Raw genomic sequence first — 22,815 nt, 5'->3', positions numbered from 1 at the left:
ATCCTTATCTGCCACATATAATTTGGGGGGGAGGGGGGTGAAGCAAGATGCTCTCAAGGATATATTTTTTCCTGTTAGAATGTTGGTTTCTTAGAAAGCGCAATCATGCCATTTGTGTATTCTATCAAGAATCCTGAATTCCAGTGGAAATTTGATAAGTCCCAAATGATGATCCTTCGTGACATAAATGATATATGTTGAACCACTGACATAGGAGCCAAACAGCATAATCAGTAGCATAAATAAAGCCAACCCTTTCCACTGGGCAATCTACAGAAAAGAGGAGAGGAATTTATAGGATTAAAAAAAAAAAAAGGAACCAGAGCCAGAAACAGACCCACATAAATACAGTCAACTGATCTCTGACCAAGGAGCAAAGATAATATAACAGACCAAAGAGCCTTTTCAACAAATGTGCTGGAACAACTGGACGTGAAAAAAAAAAAAATTTAGACAAAAACCTTACATCCTTCACAAAATTTAATGCAAAATGGATCACAGACCTAAATGTTAAACACAAAACTATAAAACTCCTAGGAGATAACATATGAGAAAACCTAGATGACTTCGGATATGGCAACGACATTTTTAGATACAACACAAAAGGCAGGATCCATGAAAGAGAAAATTGATCGACTGGGCTTCATTAAAATATTAACGCTTCTGCTCTGTGAAAGATACTGTCAAGAAAATGAGAAGTCAAGCCACAGACTGGGAGCAGATATTTGCAAAAGACACATCTGATAAAGGACTGTTACCTAAAATAATACAAACAACTCTTAAAACTCAACAATAAGAAACAAAATCCAACTTAAAAATGGACCAAGGACTTTATCAGATCATCAGAAAAGATGTACAGATGGCAAACAAGCATCTGTAAAGATGAAGCAACCACAATGTCTTCAGTAGGATAATGTGGTAAATGCAGAAAACAGAATACTATTCAGCGCTAAAAAGAAAGATGTGGAGGAACATGAAAAGTTGTGGAGGAACCTTAAATGCATATTACTAAATGAGTGTCTCTCGCTCTCTCAAAAGTAAATAAACATTTAAAAAATAATAAAATAAAAGGGGGCGCTTGGGTGGCTTAGTTGGTTAAGAGTCTGACGTCAGCTCAGGTCATGATCTCGCAGTTTGTGAGTTCGAGCCCCACATGGGGCTCTGTGCTGACAGCTTGGAGCCTGGAGCCTCCTTCAGATTCTGTGTCTCCCTCTCTCTCTGCCCCTCCCCTGCTCGTGCTCTGTCTCTCTCTCTCTCTCTCTCAAAAATAAACATTAAAAAAAAACATTTAAAAATGCATATTACTAAATGAAAGAAGCCAATCCAAAAAGGTTACATCTGTATGATTCCAACTATATGACATTCTAGAAAAATCAAAACTATGGAGCAATAAAAAAAAGAAAAATCAGTGGTAGCTGAGGGGCGAGGTGGGGGCTGTGAATGGTTGAAGCACAGAGGATTTTTGGAGCAGTGGAAATATTCCAAGTGATCCCATAATGATGGATACATGTCGTCATACATTGGTCCACTGCCATAGAATGTATCACACCATGAGTGAATCATGGTGTAAACTATGGACCTCAGGTGATTATGACGTGTCAACGTAGGATCATCAATTGTTTCAAACGTACCAACTGGGCGGGGGATGTTGATAATGAGGGAAGTTATGTACGTGTGGAGGCAGGGGAAACATGGAAAATCTCTGTACCTTCCCCTCAATTTTGCTGTGAACCTAAACCTACTCTACTAAAATGTTCTGAATAAAAAAGAGCAAAAAGGGGAACTGAACACGTACTGTCCATATGCTCACAGTCATATGTGCACCCTTGACATATGAAGGAACAGAGTCTCAAAAAAACTAAAGAATTTACCCAGTGCACACACACCCTCTTTGGCCCGCAGAGTCTTTCATATGACCAACTATACTGGTTGAAAGCTTAAAATAAGGACTAGCATTGCTCTCTGTTGATTTAGGCATTTGCTCTGCCTCAGGAAACTTCCTCACTTAGTGAAAATCTGGATCACAAACCCTACCTGTGTGATTATCTTACATTAAGAAAACTGAAGCTGCATTCGGTACTAAACGTGATTTCTAGAAACATAGTTTTTTTAACAGTGGAATATGAAATTGACCTTGAGACAAAATTTTTATTTCTCTGCTTCTATATGCAAATTTTCCAAATGAGTTAAAAGAAGGCTAAGAAGTTTTGTGGTGAATTAATACTGCTTCAAATACAATCTTAATGAACATGAAATGGAGTAAGATTGGAGACGAATGTCTTAATCACTCATGTGTGGATCTTGACCATGGGGGAGGGGAAGGGAAAAAAAAAAATGAATGTCTTAAAATGCTCCAGAAAGAGAGAAGGGCAGGTAAGGATGTGATTCCTCACTGGCTTCTTGATGAGGAACTTCCTGGGATTTATGCAGGGAAATCGACAGCCAAGCAAATTGGCCCAAGTCATCTCAACACTGGAGGTTCTCTGACTGCATGGTAACTTCTTAAGTGCCCCTGTCCCAATTGCTGTTTGATCCCTTGGGCCTCTGGGGTTTCTACTCTCATCCTTCAATCACCTCTTCACTGGGAGTCCTGATTCTCAATTAGAAAACACTGCAAGGCCAGCTGTGACCTCTGCATAGGGACCCCTCCGCTGCAGCTCTCACCCAGTCCCTTTCTTGGGTGTGAAGTCCTGCAGGACAGTGGATCATGGAGCTGCTCTTCACACAGCAGTGAGATTCCTTCAGATTCTCTATCTGATGACTTTTGATTTAACCATCTTCCTGGTATCACAGGGACCACTGAGATGAGTTACTGTGCTGGATAGCAACTCGGCTATAATAAAAATCCAATTAGAAGTGCACTCATGTTGTTTTTATTTTTTTAAGTCCAGAGTAAGAAAGCCCAGGGCTGCAAGGTTAGCAGAAGAAAGGAAATAACAAAGACCAGAACAGAAATAATGAAACAGAGACCAGAAAAACAATAGAAAAGATTCATGAAACTAAGAGCTGTTTTTTTTTTAAAAAAGACAAACAAAATTGATAAGCCTTTAGACAGATGAAGTAAGAAAAAAAAAAGAGAGACAGAAGACTCAAATAAATTAATTCAGCAAAGAAAACAGGAGACATTACATCTGATATCACAAATATACAAAGGATCATAAAAGACTACTATAAAAAATTATATGTCGGGGCGCCTGGGTGGCGCAGTCGGTTAAGCGTCCGACTTCAGCCAGGTCACGATCTCGCGGTCCGTGAGTTCGAGCCCCGCGTCGGGCTCTGGGCTGATGGCTCAGAGCCTGGAGCCTGTTTCCGATTCTGTGTCTCCCTCTCTCTCTGCCCCTCCCCCGTTCATGCTCTGTCTCTCTCTGTCCCAAAAATAAATAAACGTTGAAAAAAAAAAAAATTTAAAAAAAAAAAAAATAAAAAAAAAATAAAAAAAAAAATTATATGTCAACAAATTGGACAGTCTAGAAGAAATGGATAAATTCCTAAAAACTTACAACCTACCAAGACTGAATTATGAAGACATAGGAAATCCGACAGGTGAATAACAAGTACAGAGATTGAATCAGTAATCAGAAATCTCCCGGGACCAGATGGTTTCCCTGGTGAGTTCTACCAAACATTTAAAGAAGAACTAACCCCAATCCTTCTCACACTCTTCCTAAAGAACTGAAGAAGACAGAACACTCCCAAACACATTTTATAAGGCCAGCATCACCCTGATACCAAAGCTAGTTAAGGACACTACAGGGAAAGAGAATAGAATGGTAGCAGCTGCCAGGGCCCAAAGGATTGGGGGAAATGGGGAGACATTGGTCAAAGGCACAAAATTCCAGTTTTAAGATGAATAAGTTCTGAGGACCTAACATACAGCATGGTGATTATTGTTAACACTACTATATTACATACTTGAAAGTTGCTAAGGGAGTAGAACTTAAATGTCCTCACCACAAAAAGGAAGTGGTCATTATGTGACATGGTAGACTGTTGTAATCATTTCACAGTTTATAAGTGTATCAAGTCACTATGTTGTACATCCTGAACTTATACAATGTTCTATATCAATTATAGCTCAATAAACCTGGAAACAAAAGGAAACCAATTTGTCATAAAAACAACAACAAAAAGCCCAAGGCTGGTATGGTATTTTAGACAATAATAAAAGTAATGATAATAAATAGCTTGTATTTAGCACATGAAATGTGCCAGGGACTATTTTATTTTATTTTATTTTATGTTTATTTATTTATTTTGAGAGAGCGTGAGGATGAGTGGGGGAGGGGCAGAGAGAGAGAGAGAATCCCAAGTGGGCCATGCATGGTCAGCGCAGAGCCCAACTCAGGGCTGGAACCCATAAACTGTGAGATCATGACTTGAGCCAAAATCAGGAGTTGGACACTTAACTCACTGAACCACCCAAGCGTCCCGCCGGGGACTACTTTAAACATTTTACTTACGTGTTTTGTTCTTAGTTAATCCTCTTATCACTCCTCTAAGATAGATTACTATTATTATTATTATTATCATCCCCATTTTTCATATTTGGAAACTGAGACATGGAAATGTTTAAGACCCTAACAGCAAAAGATAATAGAGTCAGGATTCAAACTTAGATCAATTCCTTAGTTGCATTCACTGCTTGTACAATGAATTGTTCACCGTAAGTGATCTCCAAAAGTCTCCTCTTTCTACTATTAGTCACAGTCAAATATTCTTGTTTAATGTTCAAATAGTCCCCCAGTTTTGACAATAGGAGTCCATCCCTTCAAGCTGAGTTGAATATGCCTTTGACACACCCATTAGTCTTTGAGTATTTCCCTTACTTTTTTGCCCAGCAAAATGTCTCAGATCATCTTGCATTTTCCCTGCCTACAGACTCCCAGATTTTTCAGGGAGCCCTGAAGAATCAGTGTTTCTTATATTTGTACCCCCCAATAAAGTATAATAAAATGCCCCCAAAGTAAGTAATACTAGCTAATACCTTTAATGGGATGTAATTATTTTCCAGTTCATTACTTAGGGCCCTGGTTGGATTTTTATTATCAAGAATAAATGTTTAAAGTAATAGAATTTGTTCTCATTAAAGTCATGATTCCCTAAGGAGTCAAAAAAAAAAAAAAAATGATGGATGAGTCAAGCCAGGACTTTGGGATTTGATCTTCATAGTGGAAAGCCAGACTTAGTTCAAAACTCTGTAGGTAATCAAAGCACAAGTCTTACTTAATCTGACAAAGACTCCTTCCCCAAAGACATATTAATGAAATTTAACTTACTAAGTTGCTAATTGTTCTATGCTGTCATCAATGTTAAATCAAGACATATTAATCACATCATCATTCCTAGATCCTACAAGGACTTTGCTCTAATTCTACTCTGTGCCCAATATTTGGTTACCTTAAAAACAAAGCAGGTCACATGAACCAGAAATTTCCCCTTTGGCCCCAGAGGAAATAAAGTTTGTATAAATCTAAAGAAATTTCCCAGAAGACACACTCTGCCATGCTCCTTTAAAAAATAGAACACTTGACACCTTAGAACCAAGTTCTACCTTTGCATTTACTTAGAAAGTTTCATATGTGTGAATAAGCCAAATGACCACAGAGCATATGCAGGAAGTAAATGAACTTTGGAATCAGATCGATGTATGTTTGAATCCCAGCTCTAAACCTTATGAATTCTGTGACCCTAGGTGAGTTATGAAATCTCTCCTCCGTCTCTGTCTCCTCATTTCTTAAGTGGGTTATTATAGGGGTTGAATAAGATAATTCACTCCTGCATGTAGGACAAAGCCTGGAGAATCCCAATAAGGGTTAGCCACAGCTATTATTGGCTTTCTTCTTTTATCTCTGATGACAGCAATTATCAATGCCACATGTATAAATCAGATTAGGCCAAATGATTCTTCATCCAAAAGCTCCCTGGCTTAAACAGACAAAAGTTATTTGTCACTCAAGCAAAGACCACTGTACATCCTGGCAACTCTCGAGGGTAGGTGCTCCCATGTGAGGACTCAACAATCCAGGCTGTTTTATTTAGTTTCCCTGCCATCCAACAGCCTGGTGTCTGCCCTGACCCCAAACTTCCACCCCCAGAACCGACTGGCAGTACAGCATCCCAGCCTCATACTGGTATTGGATGGGAAAGCCTGTGCTTAAGTAAGAAATCAGGCCTCACTGGAGACATTCAAGCAAAGAATAAACAGGTGCTTTTCCAGAACAGAAAGGAAACTCATGTATCAGAAACAGTGGCAAAGAAATGTATCAAAAGAATATGGCTGCACAGGGGAACCTTGGGTGGCTCATTGGTTAAGCGACCAACTCTTGGTTTCAGCTCAGGTCATGATCTCACAGTTTGTGGGTTCCAGCCCTGCATCAGGCTGTGCAGTGACAGTGTGGAGCCTGCTTAGGATTCTCTCTCCCTCTCTCTTTTTTTGCCCCTCCCCTCCTTGCACTCTCTCTCTCTCTCTCTCTCAAAATATACAAATAAACGTTTTAAATTTATTTTTAAAAAAAGAATATGGCTGCACAAACACCAGAATTTGATCAGAGAAGTATACGGGAATTCTTGGAACAGACAGTATAAGGTCTACATTAAAAGAACCTGCAGTCAATTTACAGAAACCTGCTTTTTGGACTGTGCTACAGACCACACAACAAAAGGAATAAAACCTGATGAGACCTCCTATTCAGAACATTGCTTATAAAAATATTTTAAATGATGCAAAGAATATCCATGAGAGTTCAGGAATATAATATTCAGCAGAATGAAAACCCGGCAGCCAAAGCAGGACCCTTGGCCAACTGTGATAGAAAAGTCCTGATGGATGGACTTCAAAGAAAAGATTGCCAACATCTATTGTTCTGGAAACCAGGATTCATCTGATAGAATCCCCTGAAGGCAGAAGCCACCATATCTAACTGTCTGTCTGCTAAACTGTTTGGCAAATGGACCAGTGGAGAAATAAAATTTCTAGGGCACCTGGGTGGTTCAGTCAGTTGAGCGCCTGACTTCAGCTCGGGTCATGATCTCATGGTTCATGGGCTGAGCTCCGCATCAGGCTCTGTACTCACAGCTGAGAGCCTGGAGCCTGCTTCAGATTCTGTCTCCCTCTCTCTCTGCCCCTCCCCTGCTCACACTCTGTCTCTCTCTCTCTCTGTCTCAAAATAAATAAACATTAAAAAAATTTTTTTTAAATAAAATTACCATTTACCAGGAATAATCAAAATAGAAACTCTTGTTCGATGAAAATAGTAAGATGCAACATTTGTCGAGCCCTTAATATTCAGCAGGTTGGTCACTTGATTAGAAAAATAACCATTGTTTATTCAACTGTCACTATTAATTTTAAAGCAAAATATAGGTTCACTCATATATAAGAAAAAACATTTTTATTACTAAAAGTAAAATAAATGGAAATATCACAGAATAGTTATATTGATATTGTATGGTACCAGAGTATTGTAACTAGACTCTGGATATGTTGAAATGTGTTTCAGTCAACATCATCCTCCAAGTATTCCTGTCCATTCATATCTGCCTTAAGTTGCTGACAGATACATGAAATAATTACTTGCCACAAAACAAACGAACAATTCAGGCTGCTTTAACCTTGTGGTTCTGTGTTTTCAGCATGCAGCCTCCTCCATGATCACTAAGTCAGGGGAAGAGAATGGAAGAGACGTGTTGGCTTTTTCGCTGTCACACATCACATTTTCTTGACCAGAACCATCACATGGCTCTGCGTAGGTCCAAACAGGCTGGAAATTGTAGTCCTGTATTCCCATGAAGGAAAAGAGACCTGGATATTGGCTTGCACTACTAACTTTTCTCTCACTAAGTATTGAAGTCACTAATACAAACAAACTAAAAATAACACATGGGATATCTTGAGTTCTGACGTCATACTTTTTTTTAAGTTTACTTATTTATTGAGAGAGAGAGAGAGAGAGAGGACAGTGGGGGAGGGACAGAGAGAGAATCCCAAACAGGCTCCACACTGTCAGTGTGGGGAGCCCAATGTGGGGCTCAAACTCACGAACTGCAAAATCATGACCCGAGCCAAAATCAAGACTCAGTCACTTAACCGACTGAGCTACCCAGACACCCCCTAACTTCATGCTTAATCAGTACCTTGTGTATGTTACTTTCATACAGAAAATAAAGACAAAATAAAAATTTATTAATTGCAATGTTAATGAAGCTGACAATGGCTTCTCACTTCCTTTGAAAGAAATGTCCCATAGGGGTGCCTGGGTGGCTCAGTTGGTTGAGCGTCCAACTTTGGCTCAGGTTATGATCTCAGTTTGTGAGCTCAAGTCCCGCATAGGGCTCCATACTGGCAGTATGGAGCCTGCTTAAGATTCTCTCTCCCTCCCTCTCTCTCTGCCCCTTTCTCACTCACACTCTCTCTCTATCTCAAAATTTTAAAAAAGATTTTTTTTAATTAAAAACTTTTAAGGAAAAATAAGATACACTAGGAGAATGAACACTAGAGAAGAAAACTTTTGAAGCAGGTCATTTTGTGAAGTAGTTATTGTCAGGCAGGGAGTGATGCAGTGGGGAAGGTCTGCACTAGAGGCAAGGACAGTATGAGTGGTGGGAAGAAAAGACGGATTTGACGTTAAATTCTTGGAAATTGATCAGTTGTAAATTCAAGGACATGAGAGCAGGATTTAAGAGCTCTAGCCTAGTGGATGGCATCTCTAATTTTACGGAACTCAGCAAGATGAACTGTGTAAGAATTTTGAACATTAATAGTTTTGAGTCCCAGATCTACTATATAGTAATGTTTGATCATAAACAAGTTACTTAACCTCTGAGTACCTGTGAGGGTTAAATAAGCTAATAAAAATAAAGAGCTTTGCACAATGCCTGGATCACAGCAAGAGGTTCATAGTGTTATCTATCTCCATTACTATTATTATCATCATTTTCTTTACGATTATCATCCATGTGGAGCTGCCTAAAAGACTGTTGGAAATCAGCACTCATGACAAAGATGAAGATTTGAGATGGAGATTTACAATAACATAGACTGGAGAACTGAGTTGAAATAAAAGAGGAGGAGATGGCCAAAAGATGCGTAGTTTGAGGCACTTAAGGGATGAGTGGAGGGGCACCTGGGTGGCTCATTCGGTTAAGCAACTGACTCTTGACTTCAGCTCAGGTCATGATCTCATTGTTTCTGAGTTTGAGTCCGGCATTGGAGTTGGTGGAGCTGTCAGCACAAAGCCTGCTTGGGATTCTCTCTCTCTCTCCCTCCCTCCCTCTCTCTCTCTCTCTGCCCCTCCCCCTCATGTGAACACACACATGTGCTCTCTCTCAAAATAAATAAAGAAACTTAAAATTAAAAAAAGAAAGGGATGAGTAGAACAGGGGCATCAAGGTGGCACAGTCAGTTGAGTGTCCTACTCTCTATTTTGGCTCAAGTCATTATCCCAGTGTCATGGGTTTGAGTCCCGAGTCGGGCTCTGCACTGAGGGTGGAGCCTGATTGGGATTCTCTTATTCCCTTTCTCTCTGCCTGTCTCTCCCACTCATGCTCTCTCTCTTTCTAAAATTAAAAAAAAAAAAAAAAGTGGAGGAAGGGATGAGTAAAACAATAGGCATCAATGAGACTCTCTAGGAGACACAATGAGCCATTCATCCCCTGGCTCATGATCACTACATGGCTGTACCAGATATGTCCAGGCACAGGGAGGAAAAATCCAGGATGCAGATCCTCTCCACACAATTAAATGTCTGCAAAGCCTAAGCCCAATGTCGTTTTTCTTACATAACAAGTGTTTAAGATTCAAAATTATTCTTCATGAGGGGTACCTGGGTGGTTCAGTCGGTTGAGCATCCGACTCTTGATTTAGCTCAGGTCATGATCTCATGGTTCACGAGTTTGAGCCCCACGTCAGGCTCTACGTTGACAGCATGACGCCTGCTTGGGATTCTCTGTCTCCCTCTCTCTCTCTCTGCCTCTCTCTCTCTCTTTCTCTCTTTCAAAATTAAATAATAAACTTCTTAAAAAATTCAGATGATTGAAGATGAAATACTGATTTAGGAAATATGGCAATAAAGCAAAAATTCACCTGACAGCACTCTACCAAATATATGCTTAAATATCTAAACCCTAGTTTTCCTAATTGCTCTATGCCTGTGTTTCCCCAAATAGATTTCACAACATCCTGGTTTCAAGAGATACTAATAGGCATTTTGTAGAGAAAAGATTTTATAGTCAAGAAAATTTGGAAAATGCTGGGTTAGACAAAGTTTCACGGTTTTCTTTCCCATACAGCTCAGCAGAGCCTTTACTCTATTTATGAGCAGTGTCAATCTCCACAAAGCACCCACAGGGTAAGTTGTTTTTCCATCTTACTTGGCTAGGCAATGTTGATTTGTTTACAGAGTTTCTCAGTGTTTCTTAATGTTCCTCAGAACACTCGGAAACACGGTGCTACATCTGGCTGTCTCACCAACTTCTCTGGTCCTAGTAACTGAGGTCTGGGGCTGCAAGGACCACATGATGTAGAAGCTGAAGAGGACGGAACGCCAGCCCAGGAGTGCACATCAGCTACTGACAATCTGTAGCCATAGTACTGTATAGATTCTCGGGCAGACACTCAATTTAATTTTGGTTTTTTGTTTTTTTTTTTAATTTTTTTTTTCAACGTTTATTTATTTTTGGGACAGAGAGAGACAGAGCATGAACGGGGGTGGGGCAGAGGGAGAGGGAGACACAGAATCGGAAACAGGCTCCAGGCTCTGAGCCATCAGCCCAGAGCCTGACGCGGGGCTCGAACTCCCGGACCGCGAGATCGTGACCTGGCTGAAGTCGGACGCTTAACCGACTGCGCCACCCAGGCGCCCCTTAATTTTGGTTTTTAATTCAGGAATTGCTGTTATACCTGAAAGTATCAGTTGGGCTCTTTTAATGGTAAACAGTGGGAATTGACCTCGCTATATTAAGGGGGAAAAAAAGGAGTGTTTATTGAAAATATTCTGGACATTGTGAAATCTCAGCATTGTGAAGGAAGAACAGAATACCACAGCCACTAGAAGGACAGGAAGCAGGGTCGCCCCAGGCACCAGAGGAATAGTAATTCAGGGACAGCCATCAGGTGGCCCAGCTCCAAGCCATCTTCTATCTGATATCGCCACTAAAGATTCAAGTCCCCCTAAAAAAAAAAAGAGAATGAGGGAGCCAAATCATAAGAGACTCTTAAAAGCTGAGAATAAACTGAGGGTTCATGGAGGGTTGGAGGGAGGGGAAAGTTGGTAATGGGCATTGAGGAGGGCACCTGTTGGGATGAGCACTGGGTGTTGTATGGAAACCAATTTGACAATAAATGTCATTAAAAAAAAAAAAAAGATTCAAGTCCCAGGAAAGATGCTGATTGGCTTAGCTGGGTCAGGTGCCTAACACCTATCTACCCACCATTGCCCATGGTCATGGCTGAGGTCTCATGATCTACAACCACATGATATAGAATGACATAGAGGAGAGGCAATTTCCCCGAAACATGGATGCTGAACAGAAAAGTAGGAGACACACTTGATGTTCACTGAGCAGAAAAAGGAGACATGTGCTTTCCTTTTCCCACTACTTCTATCCCTTCTACTCAGTTCTTCACAGTTCTCACTGAAGCATTCCGAATGGCTAGGCTTTCTTCTCCAATCACCTTCAACAGACTTGAGAGCCTGTCTTTCAGAGAATTCAAAAAAGTCCTCTTGAGTTGAGTCCTTCTTCCAAGAAACCTGGCATTGTTGATTAATGACTCCCAAGGAAGAGTCATGTAGTCTAATTATCAACTAAGCTCATTCATTCTTAACAGCCTCAGAAACACAAGGACAGAAAATTTAAGGCAAAGTGAGAAGGAGGAGGAGGGAGAGTTTAAAGGCAAACGTAACAAATCAATTCCTCCCAACCTCCAAATGACCCAAGTAAAGGAATTTAGTTAAACATCTGCCCTTTCTCCATCCTCTGGTCTATTGGCCATAAGTTTTTCTCAGTTATTCTAAAATTCTTTTGATAATCATCAATTTCTGTGAAAACAGAGGGGAGTCTGTTCTATGATAATGTTTTTTGATCCCAGACTAAGATTGTGTCTCTGCCTCTGGGGAAATTCCTTCTACATGAAAAAAGTTTTCTTTAGGCCACTCTTTTTAAAACATTTGCCATCAGCACACTTTATCTTGCTAAGCAAAAGGACAACAGTAAAGTTAGCATGTTGGCTGATTTTTATTTTTTATATTTGAGCCTGCTTAAAAAAAAAAAAAACTTTCTCAAGCAAGTTCTCATGTGGGTTTAATTGTTTGCTTCTTGTCTTTGTTGTAGCAGAAGTCTCAATTTTACTGGAAAAAATAAAAGAAGAAAAGCACGATTTCTAGCCAACATCTAAAACTACATTCATGTTTGTGAAATAAGACCTTTTGATCATCTGGGGTGAAATAGGTTTCACATGATCTTTCTTTATTTATGCATTTTAGTATGGAGAAAACAGAAATTTAAGGTATCATATTGCTTGAGAAAGGACAAGATGGGGACAATGACATTCAAAACACCTTACAAGCACTTCTTCCAAAGGAAACATTTCATGTAATATTCAAACTCTTTGGAAAACATCGAGCGGAATAACCACCTCTTGCATCAGAAAGCCACACTCCTGTGTTTCTCCTTTATTCTCACACTATGACCGCACTCAGCACAGCCTCCAGCTGTGTGGGTTTCCTACACTTCAAGCAATTCCACAACACCAGCTGTGTGTCCTTGATTCAGTTCAGTTCTGACACTAATCTGAGTTAGAGCAAACCCCCCAGTTTTAAGGGCTGAGTCTCCCAAGACTGTCCCCTACTTCCCTACTGCCAATCTCAGGTAGTAGGTCCCTATGTTACCCACAACTTCTGTCTGACTTGGTTTTAAAGCAGAGGTTCCCATGAACCCCTGCTGTGGATTCAGTCATTTTGTAGAACAGCTTACAGAACTCAGGGTAACACTTAAGTTTGCCAATTTATTATATAATAAAGGATGCTATAAATGATGCAGGTGAACAGCCCTGTGAAGAGGTACATACGGTGAGGGCTGAAAGGGTCCTGAGCATAGGAGTCTTTCCCTGTGGAGTTGAGGTGCACCATTCTCCAAGTTCATGGGTTTGTTCACCCACCTAGAAGGTCCCCAAACCCCATACTATTGGGATGTGTATAGAAGCTTAGTAGGTAGACATTAATAAGCATCTATTAACTCCATTTCCAGCCTCTCTCCCCTCTCTTGTGAATGAAAGGTGGGGCTGAAGATTGTAAGCTTCTAATCATGTCTTGGTCTTTCCGGTGACCAGTCCCCACAAGGGTCCACCAATAATCACCTCTTTAGAACAAAAGACACTGCTATCACTGAGGAAATCCCAAATGATTGAGGAGCTCTGTGTCAATGACTGGGGTCAAAGGCTAAGTGTTAGAAGAAAAGATTCTCCAAGCAACCGCAACCTAATTTACAAGGATTTTTGCGCCAGGAACTGGGGGCAGAGACCAATATCTATATTTCTTATTATTCACACATATCCCATGATAAGCAATTATAAAGGATGATGGCAATATTCTGTTATTTGGTTTTTCCTGTTTCTTCCCACTGAAAGGAAGGGGCCATCCACTTTTTAAAGAAAGGGTTTCTGCAGAAAGAACATTTGCCTTCTCTGCATCGAGTCCTGAGGGAAGGGAGAGGTGCTGTCTGCAAATCCACCCACCACCATTTACTCAAACACAAGAGGGAAAAGAGAATATAAAATAGAAAAAAAAAAAAAAAACCAACAACAACAAAAAAAACTACCAACCCCCACACATCGCTGATAATGCCTCAGGCACAAGTGGATCTGTTGAGTAGTATCTGATGGCAAGACTTGTAGGAGGCATTTATCTTTGAAATAAATTTGAAGAGATTTGTTTTTTAATCTACTTTAAAATTTGTACGGAGTAATTCTTAAATAGCAAAAGCTCAAAGTAAGAAGAGGTTATTTACATCCAAGGAGACAGAATTGGTTAATTAGAACTAAAAAATTACGACTCAACCGGGTGTGCGCTTTAATTTGGAGTGCTGTCTAGGGCATTGTTGTTCTGAACAATTAAGGAATGAACACACATACCATAAGTCATTAGCGATGGACGGTTTCCTGTAGGTTAAAGGTATAAAAATGTTCTTATTTTCACCTTCTGGCCATCCTAACAACATAACATATTAAATAAAAAGTTTTTTCAGTATTTAGCAAACATCATGTGATTTTGGCAACAGTGAAATCCACAATAATTGGGGATAATAATTGGATCTGCCAGTAGGGGGAGTTCAAGCCAAATTAGCAAAAGAGAGCTTCAGAAATGGGACTTGGTGGGAGAATTCCAGGAGGAATAAGCTCACTGATTACAGCCCATAACAAAATGCTGAGTAAAGTCAAATGATTCATGGTAGGGCTTACACTGACGTACTTGCATGGGCCTGTGTGCCTTGAGAGAAACATCAGGAGCCCATGAGAGTGGCAGTTGGGTGTGGGGCACAACCCAGATTCCATCTAATGTATGTATCATAATTTATTTAGCCTTTCATTTGCACCTCACACCCATTTTTTGTTTGGTTGGGTTTGTGTGCGTCTGTGATTTTGTTTGTTTGTTTGTTTGTTTTGCTAGCACCCATAATGCGGGGATGTCTACCCAAAATAAGAATTTCAGGGGCGCCTGGGTGGCTCAGTCAGTTAAGCATCCAAATTTTGATTTTAGCTCAGGTTATGATCTCATGGTCATGAGATAGAGCCCCACGTCGGGCTCCATGCTGAGCATGGAACCTGCTTGGGATTCTCTCTCTCTCTCCCTCTGCTCCTCCTTTGCTCATGCTCACTTGCTCTCTCTCTCAAAATAAATAAATATTAAAAAAGGAATTTCAGAGGACAGCTAGGTTACTCATTTCTTCCGTAAATCCTATGTTTTGGAAGAATTCCTTGGCATGCCCTGCACATATTATAATAAATGATTAACCCTTACAAATTTGGATAAAGATTTTCTGCTACCCAAATTGTCTAAGTCTCATTTTTAAGTAATACTCATGCAGTAATTTACCTAATTCATCAAATATGGTCCCCTTTCCCCAAAGATACACTCAAACTTCAATCTCCTTTAAACAAACAAACAAAGCTTGCCCATTTCTCTCCGCAAGATTATAGATCCATCATTTGCAAAACAGTCCTTCAAAATTCTGTACTAGTTTTCTCCCAGTAAACAAGCCTTGATCTCTTAAAATAGTATTGTACATGAGAATTATGCCAAATGCTACTTTTGAAAACACTCTTTTGTATAACTGAGAAAACAGTTAAGAAAAAAATTGAGCCTTCTTGAAATGTTGCCATATTTATTCATCTGTTGACAAGCCGTAGAAGCCCTTCAGACACGATGGCTCAGAGCCTCCAGCAGTCCTAGGTTCAAATCCCCATTTAGAATGTACTGACTAGATGGGGGCACCAGGATGGCTCAGTAAGTTAAGTGTCCAGCTTCGGCTCAGGTCATGATCTCATGGTTGGCGAGTTCAAACCCACATCAGGCTCCGTGCTGACAGCTCAGAGCCTGGAGCCTGTTTTGGATTCTGTGTCTCCCTCTTTCTCTGCCCCTCCCCCACTCGCACTCTGTCTCTCTCTCTCTCAAAAATAAATAAGCATTAAAATAATAATAATAAGGAATGTACTGACTAGGTGACTTTAGAGAAGTTATCTCAACTTGCTGAGCCTGTTTGTCTAAAAACGGAGTAATAGTAACTTCTTTTCAAAGTTGTTTGAGAGAAAGAGATAGCATATGCCCCTGGCAGACATGTGGTGCTTAACAAATAGTTGCTATTCTTAGCAAAATGGTGGCTAAATCTTGTGATCTTCAAAAATACAAATCCCCAACTCCTTCTAAGGAAGGGGAGTCTAGGCTGATATTTTTCCATCACAAACTGTAGGTCTTCTCTATGAAGAGTTAGGCCGCCAGGAAGGTCAGAATTAACTATTGTTCCACTTTTCCTTGAATACGCAGAGGGCTGGCTTTCAGCAATGTCATCCCACTAGACACCTGAACAACTATTTTCTAAATGCAATAAAAGCAAGTGTATCTACAGAACAGAATGTAAATATTACTAACCTCCAGCAGATTAAAGGAACCACACAGCTGACAGAAGTCAGAAGTGAGAAGTGTTACTAAGTTCCTTACCTCATCTAGTGGAGTCAAGAGATAATGTTTATATGTGATGGATCGAAAACAGATGTTCAAGTACATGTTTTATACTACTAAGGCAACCAGTAGAGGAATTAAAAATAATTACATAACACACATGGGAGGTAGAAGGGTAATGGAAGAGGGAGTTGCATAAGTGAACAAAATCTCTGACAAGTTTAGAAATTATACTATTTATAGTTTTTAAACAGGGGGGGGGGAACAGCTAATGGTGTTTATCTATGGGATTGGACCTGGGAATAGAACATGAGGAAGAGTTTCACTCATCATTTAAATTTTTTGGCCATGTTTGATTTTTATGTTTAATTCGTGCGTACTTTACTTATATAATACCTATTTAGAAGAAGAAAATGAGTATCGTGTGGTTGCATGCTCCAAGAGGGTCCCCAGGGATCCCCACTACCCAGCATTCATACCCTTGTGTATTCCTCCTACCAGATTGCACCAAGGTTGTCTCTGAAACCAACAGCATATGACAGAAATGATGGTACACCATTTCCAAGTTGAACGAGAGACGACGGCTTCTGTCTTGGGTGCTCTCTTTTTCCCAAAAGACCTTTTTCTCAAGACCACTCACTCTGTGGGAAGCCATGTCGCCAAGAGCCCTGTGGAGAGGCCCATGTAGGGAAGAAATGAAGTCTCTGAGAACTGCATCTGAGCTGGGAGCAGACTTCCCAGACCCAGTCTACTTTTTATATATGGAGCCCCAGCCAACAACTTGACTGCACACAGTTCTAGCCCAAGATTGTTCTCAGGCTGAAAATGCATGAAGCTGCCCAAAACCTGAGAGGAGCTCATAGCCAAGGCTCTGGCCCGAAACCAGTGAGGGCAATAGGGTTTGGAGCACTATACAACACACAGTCCACACAACCGACATCCAAATATTGCCAAATCCTCCCAATTTTACAAACACAGATCTTTCCCATCTCTTTCCCTTTTTTCCATTTCACAGCCACAGACTTAATCTGGGCTTTCATTTCCTCCCACAGTTTTTCCTCCCTCCGGTGTTTCTAAGGACAGACACCTAAATGGAATAACTTCTCATTCTTCAAACCACCCCGATCATGGGTCAGGCAGAGCCCTGGGTCAGAAAATAAGATTGCTTTGCTTCCCACCTCAGCCTTGTAAAACAACCCAGAGACAGGCTGGGCTGGGCACGGAGGGGCCTTGGCAAGGAGGTAGATTCCCTGCTGGACCAGCCTATCAGACGCCTGCACACACTTCCAGCCTGGAATCGAGAGACGTTTTCCACATCCTCTGTAGCAACTGGGGTGCAGCTTTTGCCTACTCAGGCGCCACAAAAGGTAGCTCTGGTAAATTCAGGTACATTGGAGAATATCTTTCAATCCCATTCACTGTGACTTTCAAAAGCATTTTAACACTTCCAAAAAAACAATCTTCCATAACTTCACAGCTCATTGGCTCCTCTGTATGTTGTATCTTGCCTGGGGAGATTCATCCCCTTACATACATTATGAATTAAAATATTAGGCAGCATTCTGTGATGTAACTTTTTAAAAAGCTGATGATGGATTATTTTTTCAAAAATCTTCCTTGGCAGATTTCTTGATTTGATTCCCAGTTATATTCATTGAGCCAGAGTATTCTGGTTTCAAAGTAATTGTTTCTATGCATACTACAAATCCAGCAGACTTAATCACTTGTGATTTAGTCATGTTGTAAGCTCAAATCTGTTAACTAGTTTTAATTAGCTTCATCATAAACGAAACGGTCGATTGTTACAGGTTGTCTTGTTACATTGATGCAGAACACCTGGAAATGATGATTAGTTCCTCCAACAACAAATTAACTTCGACTACGAGCCATCATTAATAATTATTTTGCCCCCTTCCTGGAAGAAGCCTGAGATTACGATCATAACATAAAGCCAAATAAAGTCCAGTTGATTCTTCAAAAACAGTGAAATACTAGGAGGTACTTTTTGTCTGTCCTATTGCAACTCCTACCCTAAAGGGGTGTGTCTTTGGTGTGAACGTGTATGTAAATAAAAACACCCAATCATGTAGATATGTACACACACGACATACAAATGCATATGTAAGCACACACTCTACGTTATTTACCTCAGTCATTATCTTTTATAGAAACCAAACCCGGGGCCGGGGCAGGGGCACCTGGGTGGCTCAGTCGGTTGAGCCTCCGACTTCAGTTCAGGTCGTGATCTCACAGTCTGCGGGTTCGAGCCCTGAGTCGAGCTCTGTGCCAGCAGCTCAGAGCCTGGAGCCTGCTTTGGATTCTGTGTGTGTGTGTCTCTCTCTCTCTGCCTCCCCCCGCCCCCAACTTGTACTCTGCCTGTCTCTCTCTCTCTCTCAAAAGCAAACATTAAAAAAGAAAAGAAACCAAACTAGGACAGAGAATAGAAGTTTATTTGCACATTTAATAAACGGTTACTCAGGGACAACCTACACCACCAAACAGAAATTTTTCCCATAACCTTGTGAAGAACAGAATTGTTTCCTTTCTGAGAATGAGCTTCCTTGGAGACACAGACTTCCTTTCTGGGTAAATTTTGGCCACTAAAAGTCCATAGAGGGAAAGCTTATACTATAACGTTAAGTGGAAAATGCAGGGGACAAAATTGGAGGAACAGCACAAGTTGAAACATGTTGAAAATTTTTGAAAAGAAATGTGCCAAAATGATTACAGTGTTTGTTTCTGAGTGAGTTTTTCTTCTTTGAGCATTTACAAATTCCAAATCCTTGTATAAGAATCTTATACTAGGGGCGCCTGGGTGGCTTAGTCGGTGGAGCCTCCAACTTCAGCTCAGGTCATGATCTTGGGGTTCATGAGTTCAAGCCTCACCTCGGGCTTGCTGCTGTCAGACTGTCAGCACAGAGCCCAATTCCGATCCTCTGTCCCCTTCTCTCTCTGCCCCTCCCCTGCTCACACACTGTCTGTCTCTCTCTCAAAAATAAACATTTTAAAATGTTTTAATTAATTAAGTTAATAAAATAAATCTTATACTAATCTTATACACTTGGAAAAACTCAACTTTAAAAAATCCATGGAAATCTTGACTAGAGATGTTCACTAAAAAGCCACATTGACTGGGCAGCAAATACCAAGGTTACTGCAAGGAACTATTTTCTACCTCAGGATGGAAAACTGAAAATTGAATTTGTGTTGCAAAATTTTGGTTTGGGAGACTTCAGCTGTGGAATCTGAAACCCTATCTGAAAGATAAGCAGGAAGAACAAGTGGGCTTTGAGCTGCTGCAAAAGGTACTTTTTAGCAATGATGATGCTATTTCAAATCGGTGAAACTCTTTAGAGTTTATAAGAAGCTTTCACAGCATAACGTACTATAATGAGCCTGGGTTTGGGACCCAGAAAACCCCAGTGTAAGTCTGCCTCCATCTGTGGGAAATTACAATGCATTTAAAGGCACTTAGTAAATTGCAAAATGCTCTAAAAAAAAAAAAAAAAGTGTCATTGTAAGGGATATGTGATATAGGCAGAGAAGACTCCTTTATTTTATTTTACAAATGAGAGAAGCAGAGGAACACAGAAACTACTGTGATTGTAGCATTAATTTCAGTAGGAAAAAACTTGATACCAACTTAAATATCCATCATCAAGAAAATAAGTTATGAAAATGAAAACAAACCAAGGCAACACAAATCAACAAGGATGAACCTTGTAGACATAATTTTGAAGCAAAAAAACAAAGTTACAAGGGCGCCTGGTTGGCTCAGTGGGTGGAGTATGTGACACATGATCTCAGGGTCATGAGTTCAAGCCCCACGTTAGGAATGGAGCCTACTTTAAAAAAAAAAAAAGTTATAGAAAAAAATACACACAGACTGTGGGGGCGCCTGGGTGGCTCAGTCTGTTAAGCGTCCAACTTCGGCTCAGGTCATGATCTCACAGTTCGTGAATTCAAGCCCCATGTCACGCTCTGTGCTGACAGCTCAGAGCCTGGAGCCTGCTCTGTCTCCCCCTCTCTCTGCCCCTCCCCTGCTCACGCTCTGTCTCTCTCTCTCTCAGAAATAAACAAACAGTAAAAAAAAAAAAAAAAAATACACAGACTGTGTTATCATGCTTAAAAGCATCCAGACAGTATCGTATCCATCACTTTTAGTAAAAATATAAAGACACCCATGGGAATATAAGCACCAGTAGAGGATTGTGGTTACCTACAAGGGGAGGGGCGGACAGAGAACTGCAATCAGGGTTCCACATTTTATTAATTATGCTGAGAGGTGAGTGAAAGAGCGGACCTACGCCAGCTGACTCCATCTTGTTCTGTGTCCTCCACCTTGAGTGACTATGTCCCAGATATGCCCCCTTTCCGGGAAAATCGCAGAAACCTCAGACCACACCTCCTCCCCTTGAGTAACCTCCCGCTCACCCATTCAAACTTCCTGATCAAAACACGCCCCGCGACCTGCGTAACAGAACTCTGACCCTTCCCCAGCCAATCAGCTGAGGCCACAGCCATTACCTCACCAACTGCCCCTAGACCCCTATAAAACCTTTGTGCTTTTGAAACTCGCTCTCCTTCTCTGGTATCTCACCGCTGCGTTGGTGCAGGTAGGAGATTGAGCTCGAGCTAGCTCGAATAAAGGCTCTTTTGCTTTTGCATCGGACTCGGCTCCTTGGTGGTCTTTGGGGATCACGAATTCTGGGCATAACAGTGAGCGTGCTGGTGTTCACTCTACTAATCTATATAACCTCCCTATATGTGCAATATTTCATATGATAATTATTGATCACTTACCACGTATCTAGCATTAAGCAGTTTTCCATCCTCCTATTTAGTCCGCAAAACACCCCTACAAGGAAAGCCTTGCTGTCCCATTGTAACAGGTGAGGATGAGGACTCCGTCCCACTAGCACACGTCATAGAATGGCGTAGGATTTGTCTCTATCTCACAGCACTGCCCCCAAGGATCTTGAGCACCCAGGATTCACTAACCCTGGGACTACACTGGAGAAGAGACATTAGATCTAGTCATTCCTACAGCAGGCACCCACCTCTGGCCTCCCCTCCCCACACACAGGCATTCTGTTTGTTGGAAATGCCATCATGGAAGGAGTTGTGGCTGCTTTCCTCAGTTAATAAACGCTTGTCTTCTCTTTGAAGACACATGCCACAGCTACCCTTTCACACCCAATCTCCCATCAGCCCACACAGGGCCTCTCCCGCAAAGAATGCACATGACCGCTGGGTCTCCCTTCAGGACATGAATACTTGTGCATGACAGTCATGGCTTCTCACTTCTCAGGCAAGACTTTTTCCACATTGTTCCCTGTGTGTGGTTCCACTTTTTGTTGTCGGAATGGGAGGAATGAATGATCGGCATTGAGTGAGGAGTACGCAGACTGCGTGACACAAACCCTGAGTCCCACGGCCTGCGCACAGTCTCAGCCCGGACTTTGTTGTATTTCCAAGGACGACGGCTAGTAGGCCACCATCATAAAGCCACACTTTCTGGAGGTCTGGAAAATTCTTATTTTCCCCATCAGTGGACTCATCACTGTGCACCAAAAGTAGGCTCCCACTTCTGACACAGAAAGTGGAGTCTGTATTTTACTGTTCCTGTAATACTACAGACCAGAAGAAGTGCGAAATAGAGAAAAGGACTCTGTGCTGGGAACAGGAGGTCTGAGTTCTAGTTCTAGAACATATATTCTAACTCCATGAACTCCAAAGCTTTTTCCAGCTCCAATATGCAGAAAAAAAGTGTTTAAGATAAAAGATGCCATAAATAATTCAAATAAGTTTTATTTTATTTAACATTGGCAAGATTCTTTTACCGTTAGTAATTTCTTTTAAATTAGTAATTAGTAAAATAATTACATAATCAAATTAACAAAAAAAAGGCTTAATATTATTTATTATTTCATGGCAGCAATGAAACTATATATGCTTCATGATTAGAATTCTTGGTAAAATTCTTAGTGATGGACGAAGTACACACTCTGGTGCTAGGTTAAGTTAGTTTCAATATTTGGTGGGTTTTTGTTGGTTTTTTAAATGTTTATTTATTTAATTTGATGGAGAGCGCACACAAGTGGGGGAGGGGCAGAGAGAGAGAGAGAGAGAGAGAGAGAGAGAGGGAAAGAGAGAATCCCAAGCAGGATCTGCACTGACAGCACAGAGCCCAATGAGGGGCTCAAACTTACCAACTATGAGACCATGACCCGAGCCAAAGTCGGATGCTTAACCAACAGAGCACCCAGATGCCCCCCAGTATTTTGTTTTAATATCCGTCAGAGCTGGAAAAAATACCCCACCAAAATTCATCAAGTCAAATGAAAGAAGTGTGTCATTAGCACTGCTTTCTGAGTCATCATACTCAGTTTTCAATTCCATGTATCCAACTTGAGAACTCCCTTTTTTTGGATTTGCCTAGTAAATTTTTACTCTCTTCAAGTCTCAGTCATCTCCAAACAAATTAGGAAACGGTACAATACATATTTTCAACAAATGAGTTCAACGCTTTCTGAACTTCTTCGTCTGAAACATTAGGACTCGGGTTAGAAAACTCTGTTTCCAGTCTGAAGCATGTGCAGACATGAGAATTCCTTGGACGGGAGACGCACAAAAAACTTCCATG

Source organism: Prionailurus viverrinus, chromosome D2, assembly GCF_022837055.1.
Source record: "Prionailurus viverrinus isolate Anna chromosome D2, UM_Priviv_1.0, whole genome shotgun sequence".
NCBI lineage: Eukaryota > Metazoa > Chordata > Mammalia > Carnivora > Felidae > Prionailurus > Prionailurus viverrinus.
The sequence above is the reverse complement of the archived record's forward strand: the minus strand, read 5'-3'. Positions refer to the sequence as shown.